At 44.6% G+C, this 11869-nt stretch overlaps 1 pseudogene; it reads right to left on the bottom strand.

The window, feature by feature from the left end:
* Positions 1-3555: 3555 nt before the first annotated feature.
* Positions 3556-6969, bottom strand: LOC141818561 (putative mitochondrial protein AtMg01110; annotated as a pseudogene).
* Between the last annotated feature and the right edge of the window lie 4900 nt (positions 6970-11869).

Below are 11869 nucleotides of genomic sequence, written 5' to 3'. Positions count from 1 at the left end.
TCCGTCTCGGTTGGGCGCGTGGACTCTCTACCGCCTCTACGCGCCTTTCTGGCAGCCCGCCACTATCAATCTCCGTCTGTCCTTGCAAACCATCTGTCCCGACCCTTCCTCGCTGAAAACATCTTTATACTCAAGCGGACGAAAGAAGATCTTTCTTTGTGACGTAAGGGAGAAAGGAGTGCTGCAGTCTGGTCTTTGCTTCTACCAGTAGGCTTATCCTGTCTTTTCCGGAGCTACGCTGGACAGATCCGGTAGTGAAGAGAGAAGAAAGTGAAACTTCTACCTCGCCTTGCCAGAAGGAATGATCAAGTACTCGTGCATTCCCGTTGGATCGTCCCTACCATCCCCTCGGGGTTCGCCTAGGCCTACATCGAGGATCCGTGAACTCCCTTTCCGGACAACCGATCCGCCTGCTCACCTCAAAGGCTCCTAACGAGCTCTATAACAACTGGCCTTAGCTGAGTGGCATCGCTCCCTTACGTCTTAGCCAGAGTTCAGTGCTTTTCTCGCCCTCCCCGCGCATTGGCCTTGTCGACGATTGATCGCTGACGTCGAGTGAGATCTCACTGCTTATTATAAGATGATCTTTTGGTCCCTTACTATATATATGGCGAGAGGATACGATTACATTGTCATCGCTTGCCTGACCAGGAAACCAAGACAGATTTATGTTTATCAGGAGAGCCCAGGTCACGCTGACGTCTGACGGGGTCTTCTACGATCTCCATTCCAGGTATCCCTTTCTGATGCAGTTCTCCGGTCCACGTATTGAAGAATAAGTTAGAGGATGGCCCACGTGAACTGTCCAAGTGAGATGAGCCGCCCCTTCGTGCAAATTGACACACTCCTTTTCCCAACTGCTAAATTCGTGGGGGTTGTGAAGAGCTGAACAGAAGGGGTAGGGCTCTCTTTATTATAAGAAGGATCGTGCTTTCGAACACTTGATTATGGATATTGATGCCAACCGAGCAAAGAGAAATGGTCATGCTTATATCGAACTTGCAAAGAATCGGTATCAACCCTGAGAGTACGTGAGATCAAGATCTTCACTGAATTGACTCAGTCGGCTGATAAGCTTACCCATGAGTACTATTTGCTAAATAAATGAACCAATAGCTCTTAGCGACGAAGAATGGAACACTCCAAAGTAGTAGGCACGACCATCATGCTGCGCGCCCGGATTACCATTGACCCCTATATATCAAGGGAAGAGTGCTTGTATACAGAACCTCACTCCGTCATCCTGGGAAAGCCTCTTACAGAGAAAGATGTCTGGATGGTTCAAACTCGCACACATTGGCATCTTATTAGCACACAAAAGGAAGACCCTGGAGATTGAGGATAATAGGCACATTATCGAGCGGCCCGCAAAAGACTGAGTGAGATCTTGTTAGGCAATTAGCCGATACCTCGGATATCCGCACCACTCCACTTTCCCTGACTTTCCTTTCGCCCTCCCCTTTAACCACACTCCTCGAAGGATCGCTCCTATCCGCACATGTTCAATGACCCCGCAGTCTCAGATATTGCTTTATTGCCCTTTCACGAATCACTCAAACTCCACTATAGCCATTACACTATAACCGCACAACATAGGCACTTCCTACCTTGACTCTCTCGCACTTGAAGAGAAGACAGAAAGAATCCGTCGCACGTAATAGCCCTTTCATTGCTTTTCGCCGGGCTCTTGAGGTCAAGCCAGGCTCAGTGGTAGGCTGCTCAAACGAGAGATCTCAGGGGTCTCGGTTGGCACTTCTTACTCACTTAGTGAAGTGAAGCACCAAACAAGACGAACCTCCATTCCTATTCCGATTGGCTTTCACCCGGAAAGGGACGAAGGGTTAGATTATATACTAAACTACTTCTATAAGCTACATCAAAGAGAGGCGAGGCTTTGCTGCGACCGTGGGACAGCCAAGTAAGTACGACACGGAAAGTGGGACTGCCAAGTAAGTACGACTTCTTTTGAGGGTCAGAATTTGCGATAGAGGAATGAGCGACGGGAATGGCATATGGAGGCTCCGCTCCTAACCTTACGAGTGGTTGGGTTCGGGGAAAGAGTGAATTGATCCAGATCGTTCTCATTCGGCACTAACAACGAATATGTCATCAAGCCGTCGTATACCGAATTCGTGCATTTAGCCTCAGCACCTGAAGAAAGTAAGAAGCTGCCGGCTCTTGCTCGGGTTCAGTTAGGGGTCCCAGGTTCCCAATAAATGAAGAGAGAGGATTTGCTTCGGGAAAACTCCGAGATTATCATCGTAGCTCACGTCGGTTCAAAGAATTAACCAATAGCAAGTTATCGGAGCTCTACCTGGAGTTGCAGCCTTTAAGCTGTCCTTCTGGTCGGGAGGGATGAAGAGTTCTTTAAAGGGAGCGTTCGGGACGTATCAAAGACCTATTAAATAGCATCTGCCTTTTCTCTTTTACGCGTTGCGCCATTCATTCTTATATTCGACTGTAGCTGTGTTGAGAGAGAGACGACCGAATGGCCGACAAGGATCTGGGAGGGCTCACTTTCTCGATGCTTTGAATAGCCCTAGTAGTTGGCAGACCTCACTTGCCGAGTCCGAATCCTTTTGATCCTACGTTGAAAGCCTGATTCTAGCGCGTAGAAGCCCTTGGCAATCCTCTCTCTGTCAATTGGTCCATAGATCTATCTGGTGGACCGCCCTATCTATCGTCAAAGACAGACTGAGAAGGTGCGGAGGAGGATTGAAGTTATCCTCAAGCACTAGGGCGGCATTCAGCTAAGAGCAGCAGCAACTAGAGCATCCTGTCTTAAATACGCACATTTAAGATAATCAATTGCAGTAGCTATAGATATCAGCACATGTGGCTAAGCCATTCTTATGCTACAAGAGACAAAGTACATCCAACAAGCAATGGTACAAGACATACATTATTCTGAGCCTGGGCCGCTTTTCCTCCTGAGCCTCCTTCTTTGAGTCCCGAGTGCCTTGCTGCTCTTGTAGTTGCATCTCTTTCCGTAGCTGCTCTTGTAGTAGCATCTCTTGTAGTAGCTGCCCCCTTGTAGTAGCATCTCTTGTAGTAGCTGCCCTTGCCAATTAATTCTTTCCTCTCCCATGATGAGCATTCCAAACTTTCCCATGAACGACTCAGAAAGGCCTGCGCTCCCGAACTTGGGCAAATAATATAGGCATTGCCTGCATTTCAGGCCAAAATCTCGCCATTTCTCCTGTCTTCCTTTGAATCAACTGAGAATTGTTGCTTTCTTCTATTCTACAGGCACACACATTCCTCATTCGAGGCCTAATCTGATCCTTCCCATCGTATACCGCTCCCTCACTTAATCCCGTCCACTAAACCCAGGGGCAACTAAAGGAGCGGTGACGTTTAGTTAACTGCATCTTCGTTGGCTTTCGTTCAGTTAGGGTTAGCGCTCTCATTTGAGTCGCTCCGCACCGCTTCACTCTTATCTTGCTTAGAGGTTCAAGACAGAGCTGGCCGGACGTCCCTTCGGCACCCTTTTATTTGCTAATGAAGAGTGATTCGCACCCGCCTCCGACTTACGTGGAATCGGGTGCTCTATTACTACCATTCATGGGCGAGTGGAGCACCATACTCCTTGAAAGGTCGGCATTCCTGACTACGATTCCGGTGGGCAGTGATGGGATTCGGAACCTTACGCGCTAGTGATTGGGGATCAGGTAGTCCAGCCTGACCCGACGGACTATCCCAGACTTCTCTCATCACAATTCCGATCTTAGAAAAGGGGTCCCTTATCACACTCTTCAAACGACGGAACTGCCACAATCGCATTGGAATGGAATGTAGCCTTCACACTCTTGATAAAGCCTTGCTCGTACGTATCGGCTTCACACCGCAATTTAACTATATTGGGCCTCTCGTAAACTGCCCTTCGTTCGATCCAATTATCCTTCGACAAGGACTGATCCAGGGCTTTACCCGTAATGACGGTTGAATTAGCAATTACCATTTAATAAGCCAAGCTCTTAATATAGTCGCAATGGCCCCGGAAATGCTTCCCATACATCTCGATCAGGTAAATCAAAGCGAGAGTGGTAAGGCTTGCGGAAAAGACTGGTTGCCATGAAGGAGCCGGTGATGCTTATGTCTTACCGACTCGGTATGCTCTTTTAGAATTGCCCAATAATCTTAATACCCCGCCCATGACGAAAAGGAAAAGAGAATCTTTAAACTTCTATTATACGCTTCATATTCTATCTTGCGGACAGAGGTAGTTACGTTAAGGTTACGTTAAGGGCAAGGGCGGCTCGCCTCGCCAAATATATAGTAAGGGCCGATGATGGTCGATGGTCGAGTTATATAAGAATCGATCGATCGGGCAATTTCGTTCGACGGTTCCGGGGCGTGAGGACCTAGGCGGGGCCTTCGGCCTCCACGACACCCCACTATATATTAAGTTCGTAATACTATAATTTGCTGCAAGAATTGACTATATTTGTAGGGCCTGCAAGAGTAGTTCTATTCAACCCTGTATATATATTGGGAAAGATCTGCCCTTAATAGTCGGCCCTCAGCGGATTATTACCAGTATAATTGCGTGCCCGCAAAAGTAGTAGTTTCTAAAATATAGTAAATTGTATAAATTGCGTAGCAATTGTAGACTAGACTATATTAAGTTCGGGAACTACCTTATTTGCAGGCACTCTACAGCAACAGGTCGAACTTAATATATATACGGGGTGTACCTGATATGATAGTTCTCTTTCCTAACTATAAAACGTACTTACAACTTATATTATAGAAGATTAGTCGTAAATAGCCCCAAAGGCTATTTCTCTCCCCAATATATAGTAAGGGGTAGCAGAGGTACTTATATTATATACAGGCGGATTAGAACTTATATTATGAATGCAGGGCCAAAGGGGCTATTTATCTCCTTTGGCGGCCCTGTATATATATTTGAACTTATATTATAGTATGGCGGCCCTAATATAAAAGTCAATTCTTCGACCTTATATTATAGTTTAGTCGTAAATAGCCTTTGGGGCTATTTATCTCCTTAGGCAAATATAATAGTGGCTCAGATCCGGCTTATTCGGATCTGCATCGGATTAGTCGTAAATAGCCTTTGGGGCTATTTCTCTCCTCAGGTAGGGCTCGGGTACCCGTATTAGAGTGTAAGTGTAGGGATAGGCTAATAAGATAATAGTGGCGGCGCAGATCAAAGAAGTTTAATAGCATTGATTTGCGAAGATAAGATTGCACAAACAAGAGAGCTATGGATCGAGTAAATAGGAATAGAGATAAGTTAAAATATATGGCCTAAAATCAATCTAAATATATAGTTAAGTTCTTACTATAATATAAGTTCCTCAATTTACTTTTATATTAGGGCAATTTCACTCCTCAATTGTATATATTAGGGCCCTGTATATATATTGGGGAGATAAATAGCCCCAAAGGGGCTATTTACGACTAAAAATTATAGCAAATTATAGTTTGGTGTATTTCATACTATAATAAATTCCCAAAAATCTAGTAAATGTAGCCTCCTCTGCTATGCAATTTATCTATTCAAAACTACGAAAGATCTACGGGATCAATACTATACTCTTTCTTTCCCCAGTTCTCTTAATCGAATCTACTTATTTTTATATCATTATCATAGGCCTTGCGCTTCCAATGATGCGCTGAAATTGGGGGCCTGAATAAATCTTCGAAACTAGGATCACTACCGAGGGGGACCGTACAATACCAAAACAACCACCGCAACCATAACCGTTGCCAGCCATGGTACAGAGTATACTCCAGGTTATCCCGTTCCCCTTCTCCCCACATGATGTCATCGGGGGGAAGCACTAATTGCTTAGGCTTACACACCCGACGCACTTCTTCAACTATGATTCCCTTTAGATAAGGGTTTGTAGGGTTTCCCCTACCTATCCACAGATCGAGAGGTAGTCGAAGATACGTCAAGGACTTATCCGCCACTACCCTCAACCGCTTCCACCTACGACTAAGGTGCTGCGAGAGAAGGCGCGCACGAACTCGAGACCCTGCCCCTGCTAAACAGAACAGTGATGTTCTCGAAAGACCATACTTATCCGCCAGCTGGCAGAGACCGATCAGTGTCGAAGCCCCTAAGACTGCCTTGGCAGAAACTGGCGTCAAGTTAACTTGAACTCGATCGACCCTGCTTAGCAAACTCTAATGCTCCCGTCCGAGATACTAAGATTTAGACTCGGAGATTGAAACATCAAGTTTCTTAAGAAGCTCACGATACTGTTGAGCCACAGCCTCATCGGCAATAACGATATCGTCGCCGAGTAAGGCATAATCCGTTAAATGGGGAAGTTCTCCATCTGTCAACCAACCATGCTGCCAGCCACACCACGACATTATGTGATAGGCTGAAAAAAGCGCCCAAGAGCCGTAGTAACCTAATGGTTGTCCTGTTGTAAAACAGCAAATATTTCGGGACTTCCCTACGAACGGGGGCCCTACGTAAAATGCCGACAAGGCTAACGAACCATTGACAATACACGAAGCCAGAGTAGGCCCGAACATACATGCTACTACATCATGTATAATGGACACTGGCCATCGATCTGTCGCTGAAGACAAGTCAAAGGAAAATACATCCAGTGGCCGCAATTTAATATATTGTAGGGGGGCGAAGTCGATGTATAGGACCCTCTTGTCGGAAGGTTCCATCACAGACAAGTCGGGATAAGACCCGCATTGCCCAATCGTGTACAGGATATAAGAGACGTTGTTGCAGCTTATATAGTGACCTATGGCAAAGATACGTCTCTTACCAGCTCCCTCAAGGGAACAAGCCAACCGTCCTGGTCGAAGAGGATATCCAGCGAAAGCTGTTGCCAGCTCATCGAAAATTGGTCCTACAAATGATTCGTAGAACCCAAGATCCTCATTGGCCTTCCGGGTTGTATATTGTCGGTCCAAGGGCCATAAGGTCCTTGAAACCCACAAGATGCCCGGAGAGAAGACTCCATCCTGAAACGAATGAAGAATCCGAATATTGAGAGCGAAGGACGCGATCTCATATTGAATTGAAGAAAATATGTTAGGATCCGCCTTACGACCCGCAAATTGGCGATCATCGTTCGGTGTGGACTTCCAGGCTCTACTCTATATCTGCCCAGGAGAACCCCTTATGCAGAGGAACCCGTGAGATCCAGGGAAGATAAAGAGGCTGTAATGACGGAAAAGCAACTTTTATCATACCCGCCACCTCCTTAACAGCGTCGATATTGGTAGGGCCAGTCACAATAGAACTAAATGTAGCCTTGCTAATACGCGCAGCCAGTTTTTATAATTCTACAGATACTAAACCACGATAAATATAGACGCACAAGGTAATCACCCCTTGCTCCCCGACGCATAATACATCGTCGATGATGGGAGGGTATGATTACCGGGATCCCTGCTCGGCTCAAAGCAACATATATAGGAAAACTCTTACCACAGCGTTCAGACCCAGCATAGTATTGTTGGAGATGGACACTACACTGTTTCAAATACAACGCAACGAAGAGAAGATTCGTCTTCCTATAAAGTGCAAAAACTTTTATAGCAAGAACCAAAGAACAAATAGCTCCCTCTGTAGACCGACTACCGGAAACAACTAAGAAGATCCTAATCAGGAACCCTCTAAGCTGTCCCACGTGTTCAAACACGCGGCGCCAAGAACCCTGAGGCAGACGTTCAATAAAGTTAGTGAATAATGTCATAATCTAAATTTCTTACTAAATTAGAAAAAGATTGTTCACCTAGTATTTACTAGTCCTTACTCGAAGGAACTACTCTCCTGGACACACCGGAACTTTTCAGTGTGATGGACGGCGTCTGGTAACGAACCAGATCAAGAAATGTCCAGAATCCCCCCGTCACAGGGGTATTTCCACACATTTCTTTTAGAGATGTGCTGGATATATTGTGGGGTTACCCCGCATCAACCACCCAGCGTGCTCATTGGCAAGCACAATGAGACAGATTGCTCTGTTGCTCACGTGCCTGGAGGGAGGTTATCCTCTCCCCAGCCGAGGAATGAATCACTCGGATGGTGCCAATCATAAACCCCTCCCGACTCTTCCGAACCTTTGAAATAGGGTCTTGAAGTCGGCCCGGAACTTATATTATATACAGGCCCTCTCTTCTTTAGTCGAGCTCCTCCGATCTTTTTCACGAATTGAATTCACAGCTGCTGCTGCTGCTTTAGGAGGGACTCTGACCCGCTAATACTCATCATATCGATTTCCCCTATCCAGCACCAGCAACACAATGAAAGTGAAGAGTGCTTCCGCCGATAAGGAGATTGCTTACTTCCTACCTTCCAATAAGGGAACCCGTAGGTCTCCACCCGCCTCCCTTTCTTGATTGATTCGCTTATCTTATCTTTAAATTCTGATAAATGCTCTTTGGCATGACAATTTACTTTTATATTAGGAGAGGTAGGAGCTCATCCTATAGTGGAATGGGAGCAGTTGAGGATCGGTTTCAATAGGGTCTTGTTGAGGGACGCCCAACTAAAGGAGCTACGCCAGACGGGGACCAGCAACTATATCTTGTGCGGATAAAGCGATATTCAACTAAGCACTCGTTTTCTTCTTCCTCTCCCGAAAGGAAAGTAGTTCATTCCTCTCCTGATAACTCGGAAGGGCAAGTCCACTCAACATCAAGAGGTGCGTACCCCGTTGCGCCTAAAGAAGAGTCGTGAATGGATGAGGGCCTGCAGCCTAATATAAAAGTAAATTGAGGCTGAGATCGAATGGGAATGAAAGAGTAGAGTGGTCGAGCCAAAAAGCACTGACAGATTAAAGTATCAACTAGAAGTTGACAATGCCACTTTGCTCGGCCTCTTCCAGCAGAATCGGGATCGGGCAAAGCGTCTTTCACTTCTCTTTTCCTGTTCACTTCTCTTTTCCTGAGTTACCTGTTAACTTTCATTCAAGATCTTAGGCTTAGGAGCTTATCCCTATCTCGAGGCAGGGACCTATGTCCACAGCGAAGCTCCATTGCATTGGGCTGGGCTCTGCTTTCTCGATCTTATTATTAATTGTTTAGAATTCAAGAACACTGTCTTATCATGTATAGGAATTCTATCTTTTTTCTCTCTATATAATATACCATTCTTCTTATATAATAAATCGATAGCGACGTGGTTCCTTGTTCTCATCAACCGACTAGCTCATGGTTCTTTATGAACATGGAAAGTGTCTTGGGAAGATCTGACTAAGTCAGAACAGAGGGTGCTGAACCCGTAACTCTGATAGAAAGCACCGCTTACTGATTCAAGAAGCCTTTCAACTAGGGTGAGGACGACTACTAGCTAAAGATAAAGGAAGGGCTCTCCTCAGCAACAGGTACGAGTGCTTAGACGTGGGACGAACGGTAGAGTGAATATGATACTCATATTCACGCAATTATACTGGTAATAATTTGCTGCGAATGATAATGTTCGCGCGCCCTTACTATATATTTCGGAAGAGTGAATAGCTATCGGCCTCCACGTCGCAGTAGATAGTAGGGTAGATATCGCTCCATGAGAGACTGTATTGAGTGAGTCTTTGAACTTATATTATAGGGAATTTATATTTATTTTAGGGGTTCTTTCCTATAGCTATATAGTTGTAGAAGTCTCTATTAAAGCGCAGATAACCGCACGCAAAGAAAGTCTAGAGAGTATTGACTGTATTTGAGAAAGAATAAGATGTTGAGTGAATGCAAAGAGACTGAGATGTTGATGGTGAGTTCAAAAGAAGGTCTTTCGTAGTTTTGAATTGCCATTCACTACTATATAATTTGGAAGCTCAGACTAATTCGAAGCTACGACTATATTACCGGGGATAAAACCAATTGAATTGATAAAACCAATTCCTATAAGTACTCGTACTCGCACTATTGTAATGAATTTGAAAGCTGGTGAAAGAAAATATATACAAGGAGATAAATAGCCCCTTTGGCGTAGACTAACTGTATATAATATTAAGATAAGTACCTCTGCTACGCCTCTTTGAGTCGAAAATAGACCCTTTGGCTAAGGAGATAAATAGCCCCAAGAAGATAAATAGCCCCTTTGGCGTAGACTAACTGTATATAATATAAGAGTTGTACCTCGGCTACGCAGAGGCATATAAATAGCCAAAGGGGCTATTTACGACTAAGTAGACTAACTGTATATAATATAAGATAAGTACCTCTGCCACAACTTACTATATTTTTGGGGCATATAAATAGCCTTTGGGTCTATTTTCGACTCACAAAGAGGCATAGCAGAGGTCTTTCTATTTTAGTAAGATGGTTTATTCTACTTAGTCGTAAATAGCCCCTTTGGCTAAGGAGATAAATAGCCCCAGAAGTAAATAGCACCAAAGGCCCCCCATAACATTAAGTTAAGTTCTAATCTGCCTGTATATAATATAAAGACCTCAGCTATGCTGAGTAGAAGAAATAGCCTTTGGGGCTATTTACGACTAAGTAGACTAATCCTACTAAATATAAGATAAGTACCTCTGCCACAACTTACTATATTTTTGGGGCATATAAATAGCCTTTGGGTCTATTTTCGACTCAAAGAGGCATAGCTGAGGTCTTTATATTATAGTAAGGCAGATTAGAACTTAATATTATGAATGTAGGGCCTTTGGGGCTATTTATCTTCTCGGGGCTATTTATCTCCTTGAGGCAGAGAAATAGCCTTTGGGGCTATTTACGACTAACTAAAATCAATATAAATTCATCAACTTATATTATAGTATGGGTCTGATAGATCTAATATGAAAAGTATATAGAGATCTTCGGCGAACTTATATTGATTTTAGGCTACAATAAATTACCCATCTTGAACTCCGCCTAAAATAAATATAAAGAAATTGCCTAAAATAAACTTTGGAGCTATTTACGACTAAGCCTTAAGTAGACTAATCCGATGCCGAAGAAGCCCTAACATTGCACATCGTAAATATACGATTTTACATACGCTATGGGTGCTAAGGAATAAGGTAGGTGATGGGGCACCTACGGCATAATCCAAGTACAGGGGAAGAAAGATAAAGAGATCGTGATCACCCGTCCCAGTAGCGGAATTGATTTAGACCCTCAGACAGAGAAGAGAGAAGGGACTGAGACAACCCAACTTACGCTGCTGCCGGAATGCGATTGTACTTCTTCTTTGATCCTATCCCTAAGGCAAAAGAAGTAAGCGGAGGGCACCTGACGATAGTATATCGCTCTGTACGGCAAGACCGAGGGGTCTCTTCTCTTCTGCTTGCTTAACTTCAAATCTCTTAACTTAAAATAAGTAGTTGAAGCTCCCGAGTCCGGGGCCTTGAATCCGAGTTCACAAATCGGCACTCAACCTTTGCTGATGGAACTCTTGTGATAGGAAGGAGGACCGAGGCTCCGCATTGACAAGAGCCCGAACGTGAGCTTGCTGACATCCCCGGCCCGCATACCTCTTCTTTGTACATCAACCTTAGTGAGGGCTTTGATCTTCCGTCATCAAAAGAACTAGCAGGTTTCAGAATCAGAATGGAGATCAGAGGCGGATAAGAAGAATCAAAAGAATGGAAGAACAGTACTGGCATTTCGATGTTGCATACGGCTCCGCAATGGAATAGACTTGAAGCATTCTATCGAGATCGTTGAATCATCCCCTTTCGTAGGAGAAGACTATGATGGTTCTGTTGCAAAAGAGAAGACATCAAACCATTTTCGCCTGGAAAGAAGCTCAGACCTTATTAACAGCATCTTGCCTGAGCGTGAAAGCATCAAAACTGAACAACACTAGTGCGGGCGGCTCCACTATCGCACAAGATCGGCACAAAAAAGGGACGACTGACCGATAACTCATTACCATTATCTTAACTATATGCTTGACCTCCTGTCCCCGAAA

The sequence above is a fragment of the Curcuma longa genome, unplaced genomic scaffold, assembly GCF_044706935.1.
Source record: "Curcuma longa cultivar G26 ecotype Majalengka, Jawa Barat unplaced genomic scaffold, ITB_CL_G26_1.1 contig_25358, whole genome shotgun sequence".
Taxonomy (NCBI): domain Eukaryota; kingdom Viridiplantae; phylum Streptophyta; class Magnoliopsida; order Zingiberales; family Zingiberaceae; genus Curcuma; species Curcuma longa.
The sequence above is the reverse complement of the archived record's forward strand: the minus strand, read 5'-3'. Positions and strand labels throughout refer to the sequence as shown.